Source organism: Chenopodium album, chromosome 12, assembly GCF_948465745.1.
Source record: "Chenopodium album chromosome 12, dcCheAlbu1.1, whole genome shotgun sequence".
NCBI lineage: Eukaryota > Viridiplantae > Streptophyta > Magnoliopsida > Caryophyllales > Amaranthaceae > Chenopodium > Chenopodium album.
In genome coordinates, this window is record NC_137845.1 from 26,606,949 (window position 1) to 26,633,283 (window position 26,335).

The 26,335-nt window shown below is 34.8% G+C and overlaps 1 long non-coding RNA gene across 1 annotated transcript; it reads left to right on the forward strand.

Annotated features, from left to right (window-relative positions):
• The first annotated feature begins 541 nt into the window (after nt 1–541).
• On the forward strand, nt 542–5,525 carry LOC145572239 (uncharacterized). The gene is made up of 3 exons (XR_014096740.1): nt 542–864; nt 4,945–5,009; nt 5,084–5,525. It is a non-coding gene; the product is annotated as an uncharacterized LOC145572239 (long non-coding RNA).
• Nucleotides 5,526–26,335: the final 20,810 nt, after the last annotated feature.

Consider the following 26,335-nt stretch of genomic DNA (forward strand, 5'->3'; position numbering starts at 1 on the left):
AAATCAATGCGTAAGGTTGCATCTTACATTTGAATAGTAAAATTGTTATTGGATGTTACTTTCTCCATTTCTAAATAATTGAAATAGTCAAACTTGACTATCAATACATGCTGGTCTGATCTTATATCTATAATAAAAAATTTTGATATTATGAAAATTTATATTAATAACTATTTCACAATATATTTCATAAAAATATTTGTTTTTTTACACGTTATTAAAAAAACGATGGTCAAACTTAGTATATAAATAGTGAAAAAAGTCAAATGCATCAAATATTTATGAACGAGTGTGTAACGTGCGACCAATAAACATTTTGAGTCATATAATACGGAGTAACATTTTAAGTTATCTAATACTGAGTACTCCGTCCGTCCCTTATTTTTGCCCCAATTGGTACATTCGAATTTTCTAATACTAAGAGATTAAGTAATACATACAATAGTAATTAAAAAAAAAAGTCATTAGAATCTTATATAGAAAATAAAAAAAACTAACTAAATTCATATACTACTAAAAGAAAGTTTGTATCACAAAAAGAAAAAAAACAAACAAAAACAAAAAAAAAAAAGATAAAGGAGTATTACATTTCTTTAATCAAAAAATAAAGTAAAGAAATTCATTAGAATTTTTGTAAACGAAAAGCATCAAAAGTTCAAAACCCTTGAAAAGTAAAAACTATTCATCTTCTAGCTTTGTCATTACCGTGCTTTCCCACGCAAACCAAACCTCAGAAACTTGATTCCAATGAAACCCCAATAACAAAATTGCGTCTCAACCCCAGCAACCCAATTTTCCGGCATAATTGTGATAATTCCGGCGGTGGGTCTCATCTAATATATTGTAGAAGCTTCAAGTTTGAAGGTAAGCATCTTATAAACTGTAATTTCATCTATTTATACATGGGTTATTATAATTTTGGTGTTTTAGTTCATCAAATTAATTTTCTTGTTATTTAAATTAGGCTGAATTCGTTTTTTTTTTTTGGAGTATTATGCTCAATTGAATTTCAATATTTTTGGGGTTTTTTCATAGAGTACGGTTATGTTGGACCATTTCATGTTGATTATTGATGTGATTTGTTAATCTTGGACTTAATTTTCTTAGTTGACATTTATTTGTTATATTCAACATGTTAAATTATTCTTTTTGTGTTCCACTAGAAACTTATAAAATTAAGAAAGATGAAAATTATGCATTCCGTATTAGTTTGACATCTGCCAAAATTGAATTTTCAATTAATTTACTAGTTTGACTATATTGAAAATTATGTATTCCACTATATAGATGCTCGTATCAATTATATAATTTATTGATAAAACTATTTTGATTCTGATGCATATATGGTAGACACTACTATGTGACCTTGTGCTATAACGTACTGTGCTACTAATAATAAAAAAAATCTAGAATAAGTTCAACAAGAGTGATAAGGACCCTGTCAAAAATTCATATATTATTTAAATTCTTGAATATTGGTTTATGAGATTTAATGTTTATTAATTAAATATATATGGGACATGTCTTTGTTAGAGATCAAATGGATAAAACTTGGATTATCCGAAAGCGTACTACGCTTGAATTTCAACAAGGGGTTGAAGTTTTTATTCAATTTGCCTTAAAACATAAAAAAAAAGGGAGAAAATATGTTGTCCTTGTAAGACTTGTGGAAATTTGGATATAGTGTCTAATGAAAATGAACTACGAGATCATATTTTTTGTATTAGGTTTTTGAAGAATTATACTGAATGGGTTTGACATGGTGAGGGGATAGTAGATGCTGATATTAATTATGATGATAATGTAATGGGCTTAAATAATGTTGATGATGATTATGAAGATAATCAGTTTGATGAGATGTTACTTGATATGGAGGAAAATATGCATGAGAGGGGACATGTTTTAGATAGTTTATTAGGTGATGCTAATAAACCTTTGTATGCTGGATGTTCCAAGCATACTAGACTTTACGGTGTACTAAAGTTGTTCAAAATAAAAGCCAAACATGGGTGGAGTGATAAGGGTTTCACAGATTTGTTGGAATCATTGATAGATTTGTTTCCCAAAGGTAATGAGCTTCCAAGTTCTACATACCAAGCAAAGAAAATGTTGTGTCTAATGGGTTTAGATGCTGAGAAGATACATGCTTGCCCAAATGATTGTGTGTTGTACCGAAAAGAGTACAATGACTTGCATGAATGTCCAAAATGTGGGACATCACGATATAAGGTGAGCAATGATGGTGAAATTGTCAAAGGAAGGGCTCTTGCCAATGTGCTTTGGTATTTTCCTATTTTGCCAAGGTTTAAACGTTTGTTTGCTAATGTTAATGATGCAAAGAATCTAACATGGCATGCTGATGAGCGCGAAAAAGACGGAATGCTTTGACATGCAGCAGATTCCCCACAATGGAAACATATTGATGATGAATTCAAAGAATTTGGTTGCGAAGCAAGGAATTTAAGCTAGGCTTATGTACTGATGGAATAAACCCATTTGGTAACATGAGTAGCCAACACAGCACCTGGCCAGTTCTGTTGGTCATTTAAAAATTAACCCCCTTGGCTAATTATGAAGCGTAAGTACATTATGTTGTCATTATTGATTTCAGGACCTAAACAGCCAAGGAATGACATAGATATATACTTAGAACCATTGATTGAAGATTTAAAAAAAAAAGTTGTGGGATGAAGGCGTGTCTATGTTTGATGCTTATCGAATTGAGTCTTTTACATTGCGTGCCATGATTTATTGCACAATTAATGATTTTCTAGCTTATGGGAATGGGAATCTATCTGGTCACATGACTAAGGGATATAAAGCATGTCCTGTTTGTGAATATGATATAGAAGCTATTTATCTACCGAAAAGTATGAAGTTGTCGTATAAAAAGTATAGGAGATGGCTTCCTCGTAATTATCCCTACCGTAAACTTCGAAAGGTATTTGATGGAAAACCGAGCATGGAACTGCTCCTATTCCTCTAATAGGGAAGCAAGTTTATGAGCGGGTTAAGGACATCAATTGTGTTTTTGGCAAACCTTACAAGGTTGCGGGTAACTATGTTTACTACAAAAAGATGTCTGCATTTTGGATCTTGCCGTATTGGAAACATCTATCGGTGGGACACTGCATTGATGTGATGCATGTTGAGAAAAATGTTTTTGATAGTCTTATTGGCACACTTTTAAACATACCAGGTAAAACTAAAGATGGTAAGAATTTTCGGGGTGACTTGCTTAAGTTGGGCATACGACCTGAATTGAAAGCTATAAAGAAAGGAAAGCGTCATTACTCCAGCATGTTACACGTTATCAAAAAAAGAAAGAAGGCTTTTGTGCGAGTCTTTACATGGTGTGAATGTTCCCCATGGGTATTCCTCAAATATCCATAATCTTGTTTCGATGAAAGACTTGAAATTAATTGGGTAATTGATCTTAGAAAGTTAGATTCTTTGCAAGCACAAGTAGTTCTCACACTATGCCAGCTTGAGATGTACTTTCCACCCTCCTTTTTTGACATTATGGTGCATTTGATAATTCACCTAGTGAGAGAGGTTAAATTATGTGGGCTTGTTTATCTTAGGTACATGTATCCATTTGAGCGTAATATGGGTGATTTAAAAGGGTATGTAAGGAACCGATCTCGACCTGAAGGTAGCATAATTGAGGGTTATTTAAGTGATGAGGTCTTAGGATATTGCATTGAGCACTTAGTAGAGCTTGAAATGTTTGGTTTGTCTATACCTCGTCATGATGAGGATAGAATTCAAGGTAAAGGTACAATTGGACGTCGAGTTGTCACCCTTAGTCGCAAAAAACTTAATCAAACATATTTGTATATCCTACAACAAAGTGTGGAGGTGCATCCTTATCTGCAAGAACATATGAATCACATAAGGCTTGAAAATCCTAGAAAAAATGAAAAGTTTATGAGAGATAAACACAACCACTCATTTATAAAGTGGTTCCAGAAAAAGGTTAATTCTCAATTAACTCAAACATCAGGTGATGTTTCTGAAGACATTAAGTGGTAAGCATTTGGGCCATCTGCTAATGTTGTATCTTATGAGGGGTATGATGTTAATGGGTATTGTTTCTACACCAAGCAAAGGGATGATAGTAGTACCATGCAGAACAGTGGTGTTACTTTGGTTGCATCTGGTTTATATTTTTCTAGTGCAATGGATAATAGACCATGTCATGCGAAGATGTCATATTATGGTTTAATTGAGAACATATTTGAACCGGACTTCAATGAGTTTAAGGTGCCCGTGTTTCAGTGCAAGTGGGTGGATGTAAGAAAAGGTATCAAAACAGATGATATGGGATACACATCAGTAAATTTTGATAAACTGGGTCATATAGATGAGCTATTCATAATGGCATCACAAGCAAAACAAGTGTTCTACATGAAAGACCCAGTTGAAAATCAATGGTCGATAGTCATTCAAGGAAAGAGAAATGGTGTGGCAGTAGCAGAACTTGTTCCCGATGAAGAAAATTTTTGTCAAACTGATGAGATTCCTATGTTTTATTATATCAAAGTGTACTACTAAATGCAGATAACTTAACTGAGCATTATTTGCGCGATGATCAAAATGAAGGTGTATGGATTAACAAAAATCCAACAAATGAATAAATAAGTGATAATTATTCCTTTTTTTTCATTTGTAGGTCCCTACTTGTGATATTCCTATACAACCGAATTTTATTTTATTTATTTTATTTTTTTTGAATGTTTATTTGGTTTTTAACTTTGTGATTGATTATGGAGCATATTTTAAGTATATCTCCCTAGCTAATTGTAATATTCTAGTTTAAGTGAGTACTGCATAATTTTTATTTTAATTAATTAATTTATTTATTTATTTTTGTGATTAGAGTGCATAACTTACTTAGCTTGACAGTACACTAACCTTCATATTTTGTTTATGCTCTAACAGGTGAAATTTTTTTGTTTGTCAGTAATATAAGTAGCTACAAGTGCAAAGTTAATTTCTCACATCAGGTATTTAATTATTCTTTCCCATTTCAAGTATGCATTTACACTCAAATGCTTAACAACGTAACTAATTATGTTAGGATTTATTGATCACATGGCTTCTGAGGAAGATCCTTCCAATTCTCAAGCTGGTGCTCAGAGTAAGCAATTGAAAAAAGAGAAGACAAGAGGCCCTACAATTGCTAAATATATAACAGAGGATGATGATGGACCGTATCCTCTTGAGTGGGATGCACATGGGTACTGCAGTGGGAGAACATAAAGATAGGTACACAACTTATATTGGTGCTATTAATCGTTCAAAGGTCAAGATTCACATTAAAAATTGGCGTCAAGTTGATAAGGAACTAAAGGATAGGTTATGGGTTTGTGTCAAGGTATGTAAATAAATATATATATAATTAAGTACTTTTATGCTAAATGTTTTTATTTCAATTAATAAGTAATTCATTCTATAACATATGAATATGTAGAAATTATTTATGTGCGACGATGATAAGAAAGAATTTGTATTAAGAGATTGCAACAAGAGGTGGAGAGAATTTAAGACAAGATTAGCTCGTGAATATTTAACAAAACATGAGAAAAAATGAAGAAAACATCCACCCTGGAAATTTTACCTTGGCATGGATTAAGATGATTGGAAATTATTTAAGGAGCTATGTGAAAAACCTGAATTCAAGGTATTGCTTATTTTACTATCTCTTTTATCCTTTAATTCCAAATTGTTCAAGATATTATGTGATGCTAAGTATATTGTCAGGCTATAAGTGAAAAAATCGAAGTAACCAAGCTAAAAATTAGCACCCACATCATTTAGGTCGTCGTGGATATGAATAATAAGAAAAATGACATATTAAAACCCAACTGAAAAATGTTGCCCTTTCATCATCTCCCTCTTCTTCTAGAGATGAATTCGAAATGCTTGCACCAAGACTTCGCTATGAGAAGTGGATAGAGAAGGACAAGAATGGGAATATCCCAAATAAGAAGACTAAAGAATTGTGGAGAAAATTGTAAGCATTCATTTTTTTGTCCCGAGTAACTATTATTTTAAACTATTGCTGTTATAAAGAACTATTTATGTTTATTAAATTTGCAAACAGTATGAGCTTAGGGAAAAAGAAAAATCTGGTGATTTTGTGTCCTCCGAAAGTCATGATATTTTAACGGAAGCGCTTGGGACTCCTGAGAATGAAGGTCATGTGAGGGGAGTGGGAGGAAAAGCAACTGTTACATCAATTTTTAAAAGAAAGAAGCGTGGTCGTGAGATAAATGGTGTGCTAACATTTAAACAAGTGGAGGAATTTGCACATTTACTCACATAACAAGTAAGGGAGCAAATAAGAGTAGAAATGAAAGTTGTTACCCTTGAGCTTTTGAAGTCTTGTGGCATACATGTACCAAATGATGTCGAAGTTGATATGAATGGTCCTACATCTTTCTTCATCCTCGTAGCAGTTGTCACTCTATTGATCCCGATCCTTTCGTTAATGGATCTAAGGTTTTTTTTTTTTTTTTATATATATCATTATTAGCATACATGACCTCAAGAATTTGATTATAAAAAGTGATATTATTAAAAACTTGTGTATAGGAGCCTATTCCATGTGAGTTACTTGTCCTTGGAAAAGATCAAGTATATCGAGTTGTTGCCAGAGAGACCTTATGTAAAGCTTAACCGGGAGAGATTATTCATAATGTTCCATTACTTAAAGATCATGTCAAAGTGACTATCTTAGATATTGTTAATGGGGAGGAGAATACACCCCTACCTTTCACTTTTTTCAGACATGAATATCTTGGTGATGATGTAAAAGGAAGTTGGGCACCATGGCCTCGAAAACAAGTCAGATTAAACAAGTCAGATTATCTCAGGAGGTAACTTACTTTTATTTTATATAAAATTAAATTACAAAGTATATAAGCATTTAATTACCTTCTCTTATTTTTTTATGAAGATCAACCAAAAACCACAGAAAAAGAACAAGGAAATTATCCATGATGGTAATAAAATAGGTGATATTGGTTCAGCAGCTGTAGAACCCTGATTGTGTCTCCCCAAAAACCAAACCCAGTGATGAATATCTTTCACGTCATTGATTTTCGAACAAGGTGAAATGTAAAAAAGTCTCGTAATGCACTTGTTTTTAATAAAAAAAACTTCTTTCTGTTTTCCAAAATATTTCTTTTTGTACCCAGTTCAAGTGTTTTAAGGATTAAATTTGATTTAATAACATATAAGTACGGACTCTACTATCTTTTGAAGGCACTGAGTTTTACTGAGCGTAATACCATGAAACATGGGAAAACATCCTCTCTTAGACTCTTGCTTTACGAACTTGTCAAGAACCTTATCAACATAAGTCTCTCGACGTTGTCTAATCATTCTTCAAGGTTCATTTCGTGGATCTTGATTCCCAATATGCACTTAACATCTCCTAAGTCTTTCATATAGAAACAACTCTTAAACCATTACTTGACTGATTCAAGCATTGATATGTCATTTATTGTATGTCATCTACATACAAGACTAAGAAGACCAATTGCTCCCACTAAACTTCCTATCTCTATAAGATTCCTTTTCGTTCTTTGAGGAAATCAAACTGATTGATTGCCTAAATCGAAACGAAAGTTCCAACTCCCTGATGCTTACTTCAATCCATTAAATGAATTTCTGAAGTTTGCAAAACTTTCTAGGATTTTTGGATTTCAAAAATTTTAGGTTGTATCATATACATATCCTCCATCAAGAACATTTCAAGAAGGTGATTTTGATATCCAATGCTAAACTTCGTAATCGAAATCAGCAATCACTAAAAGAATCCAAATAGGCTTACGCATCTAATAGGTTTGACCCTATTTGTAAGGCTATCATGGACTAACACATCTTTACAGACATGGAGTCCATTATGGATTTCATGGCCTTAAGACACTTCTTGAGTTGGCACTTACCCAAAGCTTGCTTGTAGGGTATGGGTTCCAACCATTCCATTAGGAAAATTTTAGAATCCATCTTTTCTCAGAATTTCAACAAACTGTTTTTTTTGTCCTAAGTAACCTACGATAAGTATGAGCAACAATAGAATTATTCTCTTTAACTTATTTGAAGCCTTTCATTCAAGTAGGACGATAGAAGCCTCGCTAGTTGGATTATCTTGCTTCGACATATGAATTATCAAATTAGCTGATTTCATACGCCCTCGTCTTTGATTTAGTATTATCAACATCCATTTGTTGCTCATCTCGAATCTCATCGAGATCTAATTTTACTCCCACTTGGCTTTGTAGGAAGAGAATTCTTTCTATAAAGACACTATCGTGAGCAACAAACGCATTGTTATCTATGCGATTGTAGGAATAATACCTTTTACTTGATTTAGGGTTTATTGTGTCATCTTTGTAAACATTTTACATTGATTCCATAACCCTTAATCTTATTTTGAAAAGACAACTTTTGGAACATTTCCAAATCATAACGTCTTCTTAATTGTTTTGGTTGAGTTTATGTTTAGTTAATTTGCAATTGTTGTTCTAGTGTATATCCTCAAAACGATATTCATAAATCATTAAAGCTAATCCAGGATCGAACCATGGCAAGCAAAGTTTGATTCCTTTTTTAAACATACATTTTCAATGTAATGTTTCTGGATTGTGAATTAATTTAACAATTCCCTTTAGATGATCATTTAATTTTGAGTTAAATATTTATTACAACAATCATATTGTAGTGTTAAATTGTTTATCTCAAACTGATTTTACATTTCATTTTGGAATTTTGAACGTTTCAATGATTCCAAGCTTTACTTCATTAAGTAATTATCAATATAGTTACTTAAATCATTAGTAAAAGCAATGAAATATTTAAATCTCTTGCTAATTCTTGAACTTATTGGTCCACATACATCATATGTATGAGTTCCAAGAGGTCATTAGCTCTTTCACCCTTTCAACTGAAAGCGATTTGGTCATTTTACCTTATCATGCATGACATCTAATTCTCAAGTGATTCATAATCAATTAGGAATAAGAGTCCATCCAATTGTTACTTTGGATGTGCAAATTGGTATATGTGACCTAACCTTACTTTGATGTAAGTAAGTTTACTTTAAATCATCTATTTTTGCTTTTGTGATCTACTTTTATCAATGTCATAAAACAAAATAACTCATATCTAGCATAAATGAAAACAATTTATTACCTTGGTCATGGATCAACACTTGTCTATGCCAAGTAAAACCCAAATCAGTATTCAATAAGAAAACCAAAATATTGTTTCATCAAAACTAGAAATTGTGTAAAATCATCATAAAAATTCAGAAATTAAAACTATGAAGCTTTCTTGGTCACTCGACCACTTCTAGTGCACGTTCAAGCTTCATTTCCATGCTAGCTTCACTTGTCAGCAGTTCCTGTGCAACATTAATAATGTTAAATACTGAAACTTGGTATCACATACCTAAGTGAAAGTTAAAATGTTTATAACAAGAATATTAGGTAACTTTTACTTGTCACTTCATCGTAGTGAAGGCATCCTTGTTCAAGCTTTGGCTTATTCTCCTTTTAGGTTATTCTCTGCATGATTCTTGAGTAAATCAATTAGCTTGACCGCAGAATCCTCATCATCTTGAGAAAGTTTCTCGAGGTCAAAACCATCATGTAGAGAATGCAGAATTATATCATGAACATGATGATCTTTGTATGGTCTCCCTAACATACTCATGCAGTTAAATAGTTGAACCATCATATCCACATGAATTTGTACTGACTAGCATGGCATGAGTTTTCTCGAAATTATCTCGCCATTGATCTTGTAGGTTTCAAACCTAATATTTCTAGTCCAGGAGTCGTCGTTCTTGGGAACCATATTAATGATTTCCTCGACATTTCCATCAAATTCTCCATCAACATGGGAATTCAGTATTCCATTGCAAAAATCACGTAAGCATTTGAATAAGAGATAAGGTTCATAATCTATGAATCTTCTAGCCCAATCCTCTAGAATAGAAGATAAAATTACATATGCGTCTCTCTTAGAATCTAAAACATTTGTCAAATTCTTCTCAGGAGTCATGCCTGGACTAAATCTGCCCTTGATTGTTAAGTCTAAACGAAATTCGAGATTTGTGTTCCTTAGAACACTTTTAAGTTCGCTTTCCTAATCGTTGAAGTTGAGAAAATTAAGCCTTGTTTTCATCGTTGGTGGTAAAGCATTATTGTCATCATTGTTACGGCTACCCATCTATGTCAAAATAAGGCAAAGTTTAATAATTATGTTTAATTTTAATAATTAAAGTACCATAAACGAATTAATTGGGTAACTTTAAAAGCACTTTATTCAATAATTGAATTATCCCAATTGAATTTTAAGTGATTCCAAGACCCTTTATTCGTGCAATAATTGATCGGACTTTGGCCCTTCCATCAACCATTACATTTTCAAGGTAGTAAACTCTTTACTGATTACAACTCTTATAACTCTTGGTTGAATAATTATTCATCACATGTTTAATTATTACCCTTTGCTTCAAGGTTCTAAACTCTTTAGGTAACCTTATTGAGCACAACCAATCAAAATTGTAAAACTTGATTTACCCCAACTCTCCCAAGATATAAAATGACACCCAGTTTTGGCATGACCTATCATAAATATCAAAGGTTTATTGGGTTTTTAATTGGAAAAGCAATCTCAATATTACTAGGACCTAGATTTATTATGTTGTGATTTTTTAGTGAACTCTAACGCATCATCAATCAACATAAATAAAATCTAACATGCATAATCTACTAATGCAATAAAACAGGTTATAGTATGGCCCCTTAGTCCTAAGAAAACTAGAATGAAAAGCTCCCACTTGAATCATCATGGATCTCCATCCACCTTACTCCTTTGGGCCTTCACTTCATGGGCTTTTATGGACTAACACTATTTAAATAACTAATCTATTTACTTTAAATGAAAGTTACAAAAATACTTAACGGTACGCAGATCGTATTTAGATTACAAAAATACATCACGATGCGCAGATCGTATTTTAGAATCTATGGGCCATACCAGTCTATATACAGCAACATAATATCATATATTATAAAAGTGCCATATAATAAATCACTCAACATGCTTGTCTAAACTACAACATCGAATGTTCATAATTAAGGCAACGCATTTCCTAAAATATCCCATATTTTAAATCATAATTAGATAATACCGCATATTATTCATGACCAATTATAAAATATCATATATTTTAATTTAGGTATGAGATAGAATCAAATCTTATTTTAATCTAGAAAGATAAATCATATTTAATCTTCCATGAGTATCCTAACAAACTTAGGAGATTCTATTCTAATTATTAGCCACTCAAATAATTTTAAAATCAATTATATCCTAATCTAATTATGGGATAATCACATTATTTAATCAATTATTATCCTTTTGGAATATGCTCAGAATATCCTAATCAATCTTATCCAAAATTAACCACTTAATTATGGATAATTACCAATTTAACAACTTTAAATATGGATAATATCAAATTTAACAACTTTTGAAAGATTTGAATTTATCCTAAAACAAAAGATTTTTATCCAAAATAAAACCGAAATTATCCCAAAATAATTTGTAATTATCTTGAAATATTTTTGAAAAACTGATTTTTTTTTTTGAAAACTGTCAGCCACCTCGCCGGCCACCTTGGTTGGCTAGCCGAAGCTAGCCACGGTGGCTGGCTGCCGACAGCAGCCACTGTCACAAAGGAGAGCAGCAAGCAGTAGTAGCAGTGGCAGCCACGGTAGCAGCATGCAGCGCTTGCACAGTTGCTGTCCAGCCACCCTAGACCGCCGCCCTCCTTTCCCCTCCATCTTGGACTGACTGTAGGTCGGCAGCCGCGGCTGCCGGTCATTTAAATATATATATATATATATATTTTAAAATTTTAAATTTAATGAATATAACTTTTATAAAATTAAATTAAATCAGTCTACTAATTAAAATTAAATCATCATTTAATATTAAAATTAGGTTTCATCATAAAATTAATCCCAATTTAATTCTAACTCTTAAAATTAAATCGATGATCATACACAAATAAATCAATCCGATTAAAATTATGAAACATAAAACAATTCGAATTAAATCAAAATGAAGCATAAAAATCATATTTTAGGGCTTTTAATTTCGAAAGAATTCGAAAATTAGGGTTAGGGTTTTTCGAAAAATTCGAAACTAGGGTTTTAGGGTTCGAAATTTTCAAATACTCTAGGGCTTAATTCGGTCCTCTTCATGTCTATTTGAGCATAATTAAATCATATTCAACCAATTCCAAAAGTTTAATCGTATTAAAAATAATAATTGAACCATAATTAAAGTAATTTCTCCCTCTTAATTGATTATAAAATTAACATGGACTTCAAATAACCGTATTATTATAATCAAGCGCGTTCATACAAGAGGCTAATTGATACCACTGTAGGAGTTTATAAGTATTATGAAGCGGAAAATCATGAATCATATTCATAAAGCACCTAATCCCAAGATCGTAAGCATAACACACAAGACACATAATCATACCTTTGAAGCGTGAATTCCACGTAGCTATTTGACAGGAAAATCAGGGAGAGAATAGAGCCATAAGGGTTGCTCCTCTACTTAGTCCACGAGCTTCGAACGAGCCGTCCACCAATACTATATTGGTCGAGTGCAAGGGAAAACTGCGATCACCAACTTTAATGGACTAACCGACCACCATGAACCACCACAACCGGCGCCTAGGGAGGAGGAGAGTGTCGTGAGAGAGAGAGTTTGAGAGGGGTTTGGTTTTATGTTTGCTAATTAGGGTTTGATCAAACTGATCACTCAATTGCATAACTAAAAACCCTAGGCACTTAGTCTATTTATATAATCTTATTATAATTAGACTAAGTCACGAAACCCAATAACCTCCATACTACTCCATGTAGCCGGCCATACTAGGGGATGAGGCCCATCATGGGCCTCGTCCTCTCGTGCTCGATCTATTCCCTTTGTGTACCTTATAGGATCCTTCTAATTGGGCTTTGGCCTATTTTACTAGTCCAAAGATCGTTAGTACCTCTAGCTATGATATAACGACGACCCAAATGTACGAACTTAATTTGATCCATTTATATATCTAGTAATTGCACATGACAAAGACATAAATTCTCCAGTAACGTGGTTAGGCTAAAGGTTGAAGAAGAACAGGATAAAGGCTCAAGACCCTAGATAAGCCCCTAAGGTGTGCAACCTTACATTTGAATCTTTGCTTGAGGTTTCTCACTTTTGAACTCTGTTTTGTTTATATTTTTTTTGCTCTCTTTTTTCTTTATCTTTCATCTTTTTTCAAATTCAAATCCTTTTTTATAAGCGTGGGCAATCTCAATCATGCGGTCTATCACTCACTTCGCATTCATGTTTCTCAGGCACGGTACCGAGCACTCGATAAGAGACGCAATCTGAGATGTGTTCTTATCAAACATATGTTCATATCAATGACATTGGAACACTTGCCCTTTTGTACAATTTTATTATTTTTTTTGCTTTTTTGAATTTTTGAGATCGAGGTAAAATCAATCAATCTTTTGTATTTAGAACTTGTATAAGTTGCACACTATCCCATCCTAAGGTTAGGTAGATGTGGGTTGAAAAAAGAAAGGTCTATCGTTAGATGAGGCTCAAAGTGGTTTCTCAAGAAAGGATTATGTATTTGAAAGGTGATGGTGATATTATAGGCTACAAGAGGTGCCTCAAATCATTAGTATACCTTTTTCTTAGTTCGGCATGGATTTTTTTTTTTTTAACGCTATGCGATGATCATATGCAAGAAAAGAAATGCTCATTTTATTAAAGGAAAAGGAAAAACCTATGGAATAAACATAAGGAAAACAGGAGGTGCCTATGCTAGATTTATTGGGGAAGGGAAAATCAAAAAGAAGAAAAGAAGTCATGAAATCTTGTCGTTGAAGCTCACCTTGTGTCTTTTGCTTTAACATCAACTGGTCTTTTTACTAGTTAGAGGAAATGGGCTCTTGTTTGCTTCTATGAGATCTTGAATGAGATTTTGAAATCTATAACATTCATCCGTGGTATAACCATTTCCTTGATGGTACTTGCAGTAAGAGTTAGGATTCCATCTTGAAGATCGTTTTTCTAGCGTTGGATCTTCTGTAAGGCCAATAGGTTTGATTAATCCTCGATCATGGAGACAATCGAAAGCAGCATCAAAGGTCATTCCAATGGGTGTGAACTCTCTTTTGGGTTTCTTTTTAGATCCTTGATTATCCATGGCTAAGACATCGTTAAGGTCAAAGGTACTGACATTGTTACTAGAGTAGGTGTTTTCGGAAGAACAAGGACTATCGTTCTTCTTTCCTTTGCAGCCATTATTGTTACTATTGTTAGTAGCTTTCTGCTTTGCAAGGTCATCTTCAATGTCAATGCCTATTTCATAGACATCCTTGAAAGTATTCAAGTTGTGTTAATGTTTCAAGTGTTTTGAATACTTTTCTTGGAGGTTCTTGATGAACATCCTTACAGACTCCTTTTCAGCAGGAACCTTTACCAGAAGTTTCCCTCCACTTGAAGAAAAAGGTAAATCCTTCGTTTTCATTTTTCTTTAGCATCTGAAATTGTCTATGGTCTGTGTCAACTTGGATGTTGCATTTGTATCTATCTATAAAAGCGTTTATTATGGCATCCCAAGAAGAGGTCTCTTTCTTTTCAAGGGAAAAGAACCATTGTTGACAAACGGTTTCTAAAGATAGTGAAAACAACAAGTGGAAAGCTTTCTTTTCAATTCCCTTAATATTAATTATAGTTTCGAAAGCTCTCAAATGGAAGTAAGGGTTATCTGTTGGCTTGAATTTAGGGATGTCATTGGCATTGAACTTATGCTGAAGAAGTTCATTGTCCACCGAGACCCCTTGTGAGCTAATCCCTTGGAACTTTTAGTCATTGGAAAGCTTGCGCTCAAGCTTTCCTCTATTCGCTCCATTTGTTGTTGTTTCACATGGGTCGTTGACTTGAAAAGCAAGGGTCTTCATCATCTCGGTCAAATTAACGAGGTTTTGCTTAAGCTCATTAACTTCTTGTTAGGTTTCCACTAGTATGAACTTTTTTATGTGTCTGATGGGCTTATCGAAAAGTAAAACTTGAACAAAGGTATTGTCCTTGATTAAACGGCCTTCTCTTCTTAACCAAGTACTGCGGAAAAGGAAGTTATGGACATTTATTGTTAATTATTTAACTCAAACTCGATTCAACACGCATAGATGGAGAAAGATCATGGAAGAATGAGGTGAATGATATGTATAGAGAAAGCATGTGGAGAGTGAAAAGACGATGTAGATGGAGAGATGTGGAAGAATTTAGGAATAAAGTGGACCCCTAATTGAAATGACGGAAAGAACGACTCATGCATGAACCTAAGACATGGTCATAGTGACATATACACAAAGAGTGTGCTAAGACTAGTGAGTGTATGTGGCATGTTTGACTCGTGTTATAACCATGTGACTAGACTATGTGACTAAACTCAAACAAAGTCTAAGTTAAGACCTCACGTATGTGCACTAAACTGGACAGGCTGTAGTATTTTAGTTATAAATGTTTATCCGTGACTTTGAATTGGACGAAACCAATGCCAAATGAAAGATAAAACTCGGGGCTACAGATCCATATTTTTTACGACTCGTAATTCTTTCTAGAACTCCGAGTATGACCAAAACAATATGACGTTTGTGCAGTATACGGGAATAAAAATCCGGGTTGACTCAAAGGAACTATGACTCTATTTTAGACATATTTATTAGGTCAAATCAATTAATCAGTTAATTAAGAAAAGTCCTTTAATCCTTGGTTAGTTTATTTAAGCATAATCATAATTACAAGTCAAACCAAACGGTTAGTTTAATCACATGTAATTATGGACAAGCAAATAATGCACAAGTAGTCAAATAGTCACAATATAATGCAATGAGTTTGCAACCTAACCCTTGCTCTAGTTCTCTAAAGTTCAAGGATAAGGGTTCGTCAAAGAGGGTCCATGGTTATGAGTCCAGATGCACCGCGCGGAAGCCTTACCTTTGGAAGGGTTGGCGCGTGTGGATGAGACCCCACAAGTTAAACTTGCTTCCACGGTTGGTGAATTCACAAACTCGGATGTACCCTTTGTTGCCATGAGCGTTCGATTGGGTAGATGGAGCGTAAATTCCCAGAGGGTTATGGCCATATGTAGAACACATATGGGTTCAGAAAAGTGATAAAAACTCAATTAGGAAATAGAATCGAGCAAATAGTACTAGAACTGGGCAAAACAAGAAGGTAGATTTCTGGCTCGGTATTGGAAGAACGTAGCACGAGACAACAGAGTCTATCGTGAGACGATGACTCTATCGCCACGCGACATTGCTGTCGCACAGCGACAGAGCCATCGCACTGCGACGGGCTCTGTTTTCTCAGCGCTAGTTCCTACATGCCTCAACAGCTTTCTGTTCTTTGAATTTTCCAGTTTTTTGTAGCGTTTAGTTGATTCTAGTTGTGAAAGATATTTCCCAAATTTTCTACGTGTAAAAATCCTATGTTTTTGACGCATTACGGATGGTTTTTACAATGCAGACCTTTTTTATGAATAATGTCAATCAAAATTACGCACATGAATACTTTGAACTTTTCGAGTCTCATCCACTCATTCTAAATTATTGCCAAAATAAATTTTAGGAATTAAAATAGAAATCCTCCCCAGTGGAGTCGCCAAAAAACTATAGGGAATATTTCAGGCATCCCACACTTGAGCCCCATTGTGATCATACACTTAAGTATGGTGCCATCCAAAGGGAAGGAAGCTAGAGCAAAAGAGTCGCCAACAAGTTTTACCAATTTGTACACCGTTCACAGGGTGAAGGTTACACCCATTAACGATCCATGAGATCGCTAGCTCCATAGTGGGATCCATGATTGGATATTCGGGGATGAAGGTACAAATCCAGCCTAAAAGAGATTGAACCTGCCCTAAAAATAGGCCTCTACTTTATTCTTCTCATATTCATGTGCGCTTTCTGACTAACATACAATCAATATATTAATCCTAAACCTGTTTAATCTATGTTGGTTGAATATTAATGCACAAACAAAACTATTATTGGCGATCACTTAAATTAAAATCACATTAGCCTAAACAAGATTATTAATTATCTTATTAAGCGTGATTACAAGTACAAATTCCCTTTAATCCTGCAAGAGAGGGCGTAGCAATAATATATCAAGCAACAATAATAATAAATAACAACAATTATCATCATCATAATATTTTCATGAAAGCATAATATTAGCAAGATCCCAAGCATGATACTAACAAGATTAATAACAAATCCTGGCATGTCACTAAGCAATAAAAATCAAAGCTTTATCCCTAACATGATACTAATATGATAGAAGAAATAGGAAGCAACCTAAGCATGATACTAGAAACATACATGATATTAGAAATATTAGTTATTACCCTAAACATGATACTAGGAATCATAAAGACATCCTAACATGATACTAGGAATTAAAATAATCTAAGCATGCTTTCTATAGAAATATGGCAATAAAACAACTTACTTTGTTGCCTCGTATCTCTTTCACATAACAAAATACACACGTTAGTAACATTAATGAAAATATTAAATCAAACAATTAATTTAAATAATTGAAATAGGGATTTGGGAACAAACCCTCAGAAATAATCAACCTTTCACGTCTAGGGCGAAGGCAACTTCGAGCTTGGCTAGGTGTGTCTAGAACTCGTGAATGCGAAATATTGTATTTGTAAAGGGAAAGTTAGAGAGAGCAAAGATGATGTAATTAGATGATTGTTGATGATTGTGAATGATTGTTGATGTATAAAAACGGGGAAATACGACCGTATTTATAGAGAAAATAGCCCGAAAACGATAAGAAAAGACCGAATCCTACCAGGAGTAAAACTGCCTCTGTCGCAGGACGACAGAGTCCAGCGCGATGCGACAGCGACAGGCTTGTCTTTCAGCGCCTGTTTTGTCATTCCGCGCTGATTCACGCGTTTTCTAAAAACTTGTATGGAATCTTTAATCTAATTAAATTCGATTAATAACGTCCGTACTTATCTTTTAAAAACTAGATTTAATCTTCTTAAAACACTTGTTTTAATCCAAATAGAATTCTTATTTTCATAAAAGATATAATTAATATTCTTAATCTCATTAGAACTCAAAATAACCTTCTAAATTATTCTAGAGGATTAAAATCAATCCTAATCAATTAAGGAATATTAATAAATGGGCCCTCTATTAGATCATTGGGCCATAAAACAATTTCAGGCCTAATTTAGTATTTTGGCCATAACTTCCTCATTATTTATCGGAATTGGGCTTATAATATATCGTTAGAAAGTTTTTTTCGAGCCCAACCCAACTACACTATTATTGAACCTTTATCATGGACCAAAATAAACTAGACTGAAAATTTTAAATAATAAAGTACATTTCCAAAAACAGAATGAAGAGTTATTTTATTAAAACCACCGCATCACAAGACTTTTCACACTTTCACCTCGTTCGATAATCAAATGACGTGAAAGGTACTCATCACTGGGTTTGGTTTTGGGGAGACACAATTAGGTGTCTACAATGTGTATCCTTTAAAATCAAAGATTGCCAATGGACTTTGCTGGTGGTTTTCTTAGGGTTGACCTAAGGCTTGGTGTGTTTAACTCATTGTGATTGGTTGACTTGAGGTTGACTCAAGGTTTAGTGTACTTGACTCTTTGTGTGACTTAATGTGTTTCGACACGTATGTGTAGACTTAACTCGATGTGATGATACGACATGACTTTATGTACATGACTCGTGTGTGCCTTGTATTGTGATTGTGCTTATGCGACTCAAAATACAGAAAAACAAAAATTTCCGTCATTTCTTTTGGAGGGTACCGACTTTCTCCCGAAAAAGAAAGACGGGAAAAAAGAATGAAGTGTAGAGTGTAGGTGAAGTTTTTGAACTTCCTCTAAAGGAAAGAAGATGCAAAGAATCAATTAAATTAAGTGATGATGCATGTTGAATGGGCTTAATAAAATGTATGTGCCGATGTTGTATCTCATGGTGTAATGATTGTAGCATCCTAAATTATCTTAATTGATGACTCGATGACGAAAGTATTTGGGTAACTTAGGCACGGAGGCTAAGTACTTTATACTTGTGATGCAATAATGATTATGAGTAATGAATGATTCTAAGATGACAAGGCATGCTTCAAGTTTGTGTCAAGATTTCATGATAAAGGGTTACTAAGGGAAGGATTATTTAGCTATGTATTTGTGACGTGTGTGAAAGTGAAACTATCGTTAGGCTGCAAAGGCTAATGGCATGGAAATATATTTTGAGAAGAGTCAAATGATGGTGACTCTTAGGCTCGGTAGGCTAATAATGTAGAGATCAAGACCCCAAGTGTAGATCTAAATGGATAGGGATGAGCATTGGAGATCCCTTGATATGATCATTTATAAATGTAAATATGAATGTGAATTTGAATGTATTTTTATTATGGCCAAACCCCAATGTGAGGTTGCCTACGTATCCATTAGGAATCATGCTGAACGTAGCTCTCGTTGAATCTCGCACAAGTATGTGTATACCTCAAAGTGGTCTTTTGAAAGGTTGTAACGGGGTTAGGCTAAAGGTTGAAGAAGAAAGGATAAAAGCTCAAGACCCAATATAAGCCCCCAAGGTTTGCAACCTTGTATTTGAATCTTGGTATTTGTATGCTTGAGGTTTCTCACCTTTTCACTTTCTTTGGTATATTATTATTTTTCTCTCTTTTTTGCTTTTACATTTTTTCATATTCGAATCCTTTTTTTATAAGTGTGGGCAATCCCGATCATGCGGTCTATCACTCACTTGGCATTCATGTTTCTCAGTCACGGTACCGAGCACTCGATAAGAGACGCAATCTGAGACGTGTTCATATCAAAGACATGTTCAAATTAAAGACATTGGAACACTTGCCCTTTTGCACACTTTTATTGCTATTTGCTTTTTGAATTTTTGACATTCTTGGTAAAATCGCTCAAGCTTTTGTATTTGGAAATTGCATAAGTTACACACCATCCCATCCCAAGGTTAAGTGGATGTGGGTTGAAAAAAGAAAGGTCAATCGTTAGACGAGGCTCAAAGTAGTTTATATATTTGAAAAGGTGAAGGTAATATGATGTAGCTACAAGAGGTGCCTCAAATCATTGGTATACTTTGTGCTTAGTCCGAACATTTTTTTTTGTTTTAGATGCAATGCAGTGATCATATGCAAGGAAATAAATGCTCATTTTATATAAATGGAAAGGGTAAAATTCAAACTCTAAGAAGTAAATCTAAGGAAAATGAAGGGTGCCTATGCCTATGCTAGACTTAATGAGGAAGGGGAATCAAAAATAAGAAAAGAAATTATGATATCTTGTCGCTGAAGCCCGCCTCGTGCTTTATCATCACTCGGTCTTCTTGCCAGCTGGAGGGAATGGAAGCTTGTTTGTATCGACGAGATCTTGAATGAGGTTTTAAAACTTGTGATACTGATTTGTAGCATGATCGTTTCCTCGATGGTACTTGCAATAGAAGTTGGGGTTCCATTCGGGTTTTCTCTTTTCAGGAGGAGGATGTTGCATAGGTCCAATGGGAGTGATGAGTCCCTTATCATGGAGACGATTAAAGGCGATATTGTAGCTTATTCCTATTGGGGTGAACTTTCTTTCCGATTCTTTGGTCTATAAAACATCTTTGTCAAGAGCCCAAATTTCATCGATGTAACTTCCATTTGATGGGAAGAAGCGGAAGAAGGATTGTCATTGTTCCTGCTCTTGCCATTTTCGCCATTGTTATTAATCCAAATCTTCTTGTTACTCAAAGGAACATGGAAGCAATTTGAATCAATGAGGTCTTGAATGCGATCTTTAAGGGTGAAGCACTTTTCGATGGTGTGACCATGGCCTCTATAATATTTGCAATAAGAGTTTGTATACCAAATAGGAAGTCGTTTCTCAAGTACTGGATCTGGGATTGAACCGATTGGATGAATGAGACCTCGGCCAAGGAGATAGTTGAAAGCTTCATTATAAGTCATTCCTATTGGCGTATATTCATCAATGGTTTGTTTTTCCCACAGCTTAGGAGCATTGAGTTTTCCCTTAAGTTCTTATCGAGAAGAAGAAGGAGGGTGGTCGCTTTTTCATTCTTCCGGCCCTGGCAATGATAGTGTTGTTCGATGACCGACATCCGATCTGCTAGGCTTTCCAGCATATTCAGGAGCATGGCAACGACATTTTGAAGTTTATGAACATCATCTTTAAAACTTGACGAGTTTTCCTTTGTAATGTCTAAGAAAACTTCTTCATCCTCCTCAATCATGGTCACTTTATTAATAGAGGTTTCATAGACTACCTCCATCATGGGTTCACCAATAAGTGTAATGAGGAGAGAAGGATCAAAGAATATTTTATCTTCTGCGATTGCTAGAATCTCGAAATTTTTATCGTCATCGATCAAGTCTTGGATAGCTTCTTTGAGCTTCCAACATTCCTCAATGTCGCGACCCCTTCCCTGGTGGTATTTATAGTGTTTTTTAGGATCCCACTTAGGTGGCCAGGCCTCCGGAATTGGGTCTTTGATAGGTCTCGTAGGCATGACTAGTCCTTTGTGGTGTAACTTATCGAAGGTTGTCTCATAACTCTTACTAAGTGGAGTAAACACACTTTTCGATCTTTGGATTCTTTTCTTAGAAGCGTTTGTAGCATGTACTTCATTAATGGGATAAGTAGAAAAATGATGGTCGTTCTTCTTTCCTTTTGCATTATCATGGTTAGCAGCAACCATCTTCATCAGGTCGTCTTCAATTTCGATGCCTATATGATGAGTGTCATTTATGGCACTCATTTAGCCTCTTTTAGGATGAATTTTGATTGCTTTTATTACACTTTTATCCTTTTTTCCTTATTTTTATATGACTTTTTCCTTATTTTTATATGACTTTTTCTCTAGTTTGTGCTTTCTTATTTGTTTTCCCCATTTTCTTGCATTTCTTAGGATTATTTTACTTTTTCTCTTTTATTTGTTTGCTTTTCTTTTATTTCAAGAGATTGGTGATGTTTTAGGAGCTCAATGGCTTTTTCTTAGGATTTGTAAGGCTCAAGATGCAAGCCGATCTCTCCCCTTGAAGCTTAAGTGCTAAGGAGTGCAAAATCCAAGTCTTCTAGGTTGTGCTCTCAAGCTGCGTGGGCATAAAAAATGGTGTTGAACCCAATGTGGAGGCCTTTGGAAATTGCTACCCCCAACATTCATCAAGTGGAGTTCACAGAAGCATCAAGGGACGTACGATAAGGAGCTGAGAGCAGGGGCTCGGCTATGTAAGTGGGAGGTGCGGCGCACAGTTTTGCTTCCCCGTTCCGTACCCACTTCTTTGTGGTCGCGCATATTGAGGAGAGGGTGCGCCTATTGGGGTTGTTTTTGGACGTTTAATTAACTCCTCCTTTGTTAGTTTTACTATATATAGAATTTCTTCCTTTTTAGAGAGAGAATGAGACTAGAATTTATTTAGATTGGACTTTTAGAGATTGATGCTCAATTTGGGGAAACCTTTGTTCTTAGATTCTAGAGAAAGAAACTTGGTGATTTTAATTAATGGTACTTCCAATCTTCTTCCTCTTTGATTTTGATCAAAGTTTTGTAAGAATTCTTTACTCTTTAATGCAATTTTAGTATTTGATTCTTGTTATTTGGTTGAATTTCTTGTTGTTTGTTTGATTTGATTTTTGATTGCTTAAGTGTAATTTGAATACAATGTTGATGATGAAATTGGTGATTAGTTTAGTTTTGCTATTCAATTTTGCAATGTGTATGAGTAGATTGCTTGTTAGGGATGTGGTGAAGCATGTATGAGTGATAATTCATAGCTAATTAGGGGATTTTTATTGATCAATATTGTGTTTAAATTGGTTGGTGAAATTTGTGCATGTGTTTGATGTCTTGAGGAGTGACTAACCTTAACTATCAAGTTAGATTGCATAGTAGTTTTCATTGATACGACACATTGATTTGGAAGCTGTTATTATCGATTGATCTTGTTTTGCGATTTTCCTTTGATTGTCATTCGTAGAGACCACTATCTTTACCCTAGGAAATAATTTTACAAGTGATTTTGATTGCATTTGCTACCTTAATTCACATTATTCGATTGGTTGAATTCTTACCCAATTAGTATGATTGTCGTGAATGCATGTGGATCCTAATTTCCTAGCAGTCTTAATATCGTTCTTCATATTCATTTATTAACATTGATTAGTTTGTTTAGACCAACCTTTACCTAGAATTCGGGATAGCTTAACTTGAGACTATAGCTTTTACCTCATTCCCTTGGGTTCGACCCGGACATACCCCTATACTTACGGTTGGGTTTGGTTATAAATTTGGTTTGATCGAGAGATTCTTAGAACTCAACGACCTAGGTTTTCCTCTCATCATTATCTCGTAGACAGCTTTGATAGTGTTTAGAGGTTGATATTTCATGTGCTTCTGGTATTTGTCTTGAAGATTTTTTATGAAGATCCTCACGAGTTCCTTCTCATTGGTATCTCAATCAACCTAGCGGAAGTTTCCTTCCATTTATTGTAGAATGCAATGAAACCTTCATTCTCCTTTTGTTTAAGCATTCCAAGTTCTCTACGATCGGTTTTTACTTGAACATTATACTTATATCTTTTAATGAAAACGTCTGTAATGGTTCCCCAAGAAGCGATATTTTCCTTATCTAAGGAGAAGAACCATTGTTGACAAACGGTTTCAAGAGAAAGTAGGAAAAGCAAGGGGAAGACCCTTTTATCAATTGCCTTAATGTTCATTATGGTCTCGAAAGCACTAAAATGAAAGAAAGTGTTATTGGTTGGTTTTAACTTAGGGATGTCATTGAACTTCTGTGGAAGAAGTTCTTTTTCCACTAAGACCCCTTGTGAGCTAATTCCCTGGAACTTATAATCATTGGAAATTTTGTTAAGGCTCTCCTCCATGCGCTAAAGCTGTAATTGCCTGTTAGGGTCATTGACTTGAAGAGTGAGAGTGTTGATCATCTAAGTAAGTCCACTGATGTTTTGTCTCATCTCATCAACTTCCTGTTGGGTAGCAATTATCACAAACTTTTTTTCTGTGTTGGATTGTTTTATCGAAGAGTAGAACCTGAACGAAAGTGTTGTCTTTGATTAAACACCCTTCTCTCCTCGACCAAGTGCTGTGGAAAAGGAAGTCATGGATACTTATTGTCAATTATTTGACTCGAACTTGATTCAACATGCATGGATGATATGTATGGAGAAAGCATGTAGGATGAAAGTTGAAAGTGTTATGGAAGAAAGGTGTGAGGTATGTAATGTACGGAAAAGTGATGTAGATGGAAGAATTTAGAAAATAAATGGACCCTCAACTCAAATGACGGAGAAGACGACTCATGCATGGACCTAAGACATGCTCATGGTGTGAAAGAAGTATATACAAAGTGTGAACACTCATGAGTGGAAGTATATGTTCAAGACTCGTGTCATGAACATGTGACTAGAGTCGATTAACGACTATATGATGACCTTGGTTATTAATTAATTAATAAATAGACTTGACGCGAAGACCTGAGCGAGAAACTGGACCGTCGCATGATCAACGGAATTGTTGTGCCACGCCAGCGCCATCGCGGCACGGTATTACTATCACGTCATGATGGAGCCTCATGTTTCGCGTCACAAGACAAACTCTCGCGTCAAACTTGAAACGTCAGTTTGAACTTGTTTCCAGTGTTCTACTCAAAAAGGGTGAACCTCAAGTCGTGCTAAGTCATGTTAAGTCAATATTATTAGACTTCATAATCCAAATTAATTGATTAATTAAGCGAAGTCCTTTAGTTGTTAATTAGTTTGTTTTGACTTATTATTAATCATAAGTCAAACGAAGGATTAGCTTAATCACACATAGGTTATGCATAAGAAAAAATGCACAAGTAGTCACAATATGATGCAATGAGTTTGCAACCTAACCATGACTCTAGTTCTCTAAAGTTCAAGGATTATGGTAGTCAGAGAGGGTCCATGGTTATGAGTCCGGATGCATTGCGCGGAAGCCTTACCTTTGGAAGGGTTGACACGTATGGATGGGACGCCGCAAGTTAAACTTGCTTCCATGGTTTGGTGAATTCACAAAGTAGGATGTACCCTTTATTGCACGGAGCGTTCGATTGGGTAGATGGAGTGTGAATTCCCAAGGGCTAAAGCCACGTGTAGAGCATATATGGGTTTCGAAAAAGAAGGATAAAACTGAATCAGGAAGTAAAATCGGCCAAACAGTAACCGAATCGATCAAAACAAGAAGGCAAATTTCTAGCTCGGTATTGGAAGAACTCGGCGCGAGAAAACAGTATCCATAGAGAGGAGATGGCTCTATCGCGCCGTGATAAGGTTATCGCATCGCGAAAAGGCCATCACACTGCGATGGAACCTGTTGTCTCGCGACAGTTCCTACATGCCTCGGCAACTATATGTGTTCTCGGGATTTTCTGATATTCCGTAGCATTTTCTCGATTCTAGTTCTGAAAGAAATTTCCCAAATTTCCTACGTGTAAAGATCCTATATTTTTAACGCATTACGGATGGTATTTCCAATGCGGACCTTTTTATGCTTATGCAATAATGTTAATCAAAATTTCGCACATGAATATTTAGAACGTTTCAAGTCTCATCCACACATTCTAAATCAATTGTCAAAATAAATTTTGGGAATTAAAATAGAAATCCTCCCTAGCGGAGTCGCCAAAAATTGTAGGGAATATTTCTAGTCACCCAACTTTGAGCCCCATTGTGATCATGCACTTAAGCATGGTGGCGTCCAATAGGAAGGAAGCTAGAGCAAAAGAGTCACCAACAAGTTTTAGGAACTTGTTAATCGTTCACGAGCTAAAGGTTACACCCCTTTACGATCACAAAGATCTCCAACTCCATAGTGGTCCTGAACCATGATTTGATACTCGGGGATGACGGTACAAATCCAACCTAAAAGAGACTGAACCTGCCCTAAACATGCCTCTACTTTGTTCTTCTCATATTCATATGCACTTTCCAATTAACATACAATCAATATATTAATCCTACACCTGTTTAATCTATGTTGGTTGATTATTAATGCACAAATAAAACTATTATTGGCGATCACTTGAATTAAAATCATATTAGCCTAAATAAAATTGTTAATTATCTTATTAAGAATTATTTCAAGTACAAATT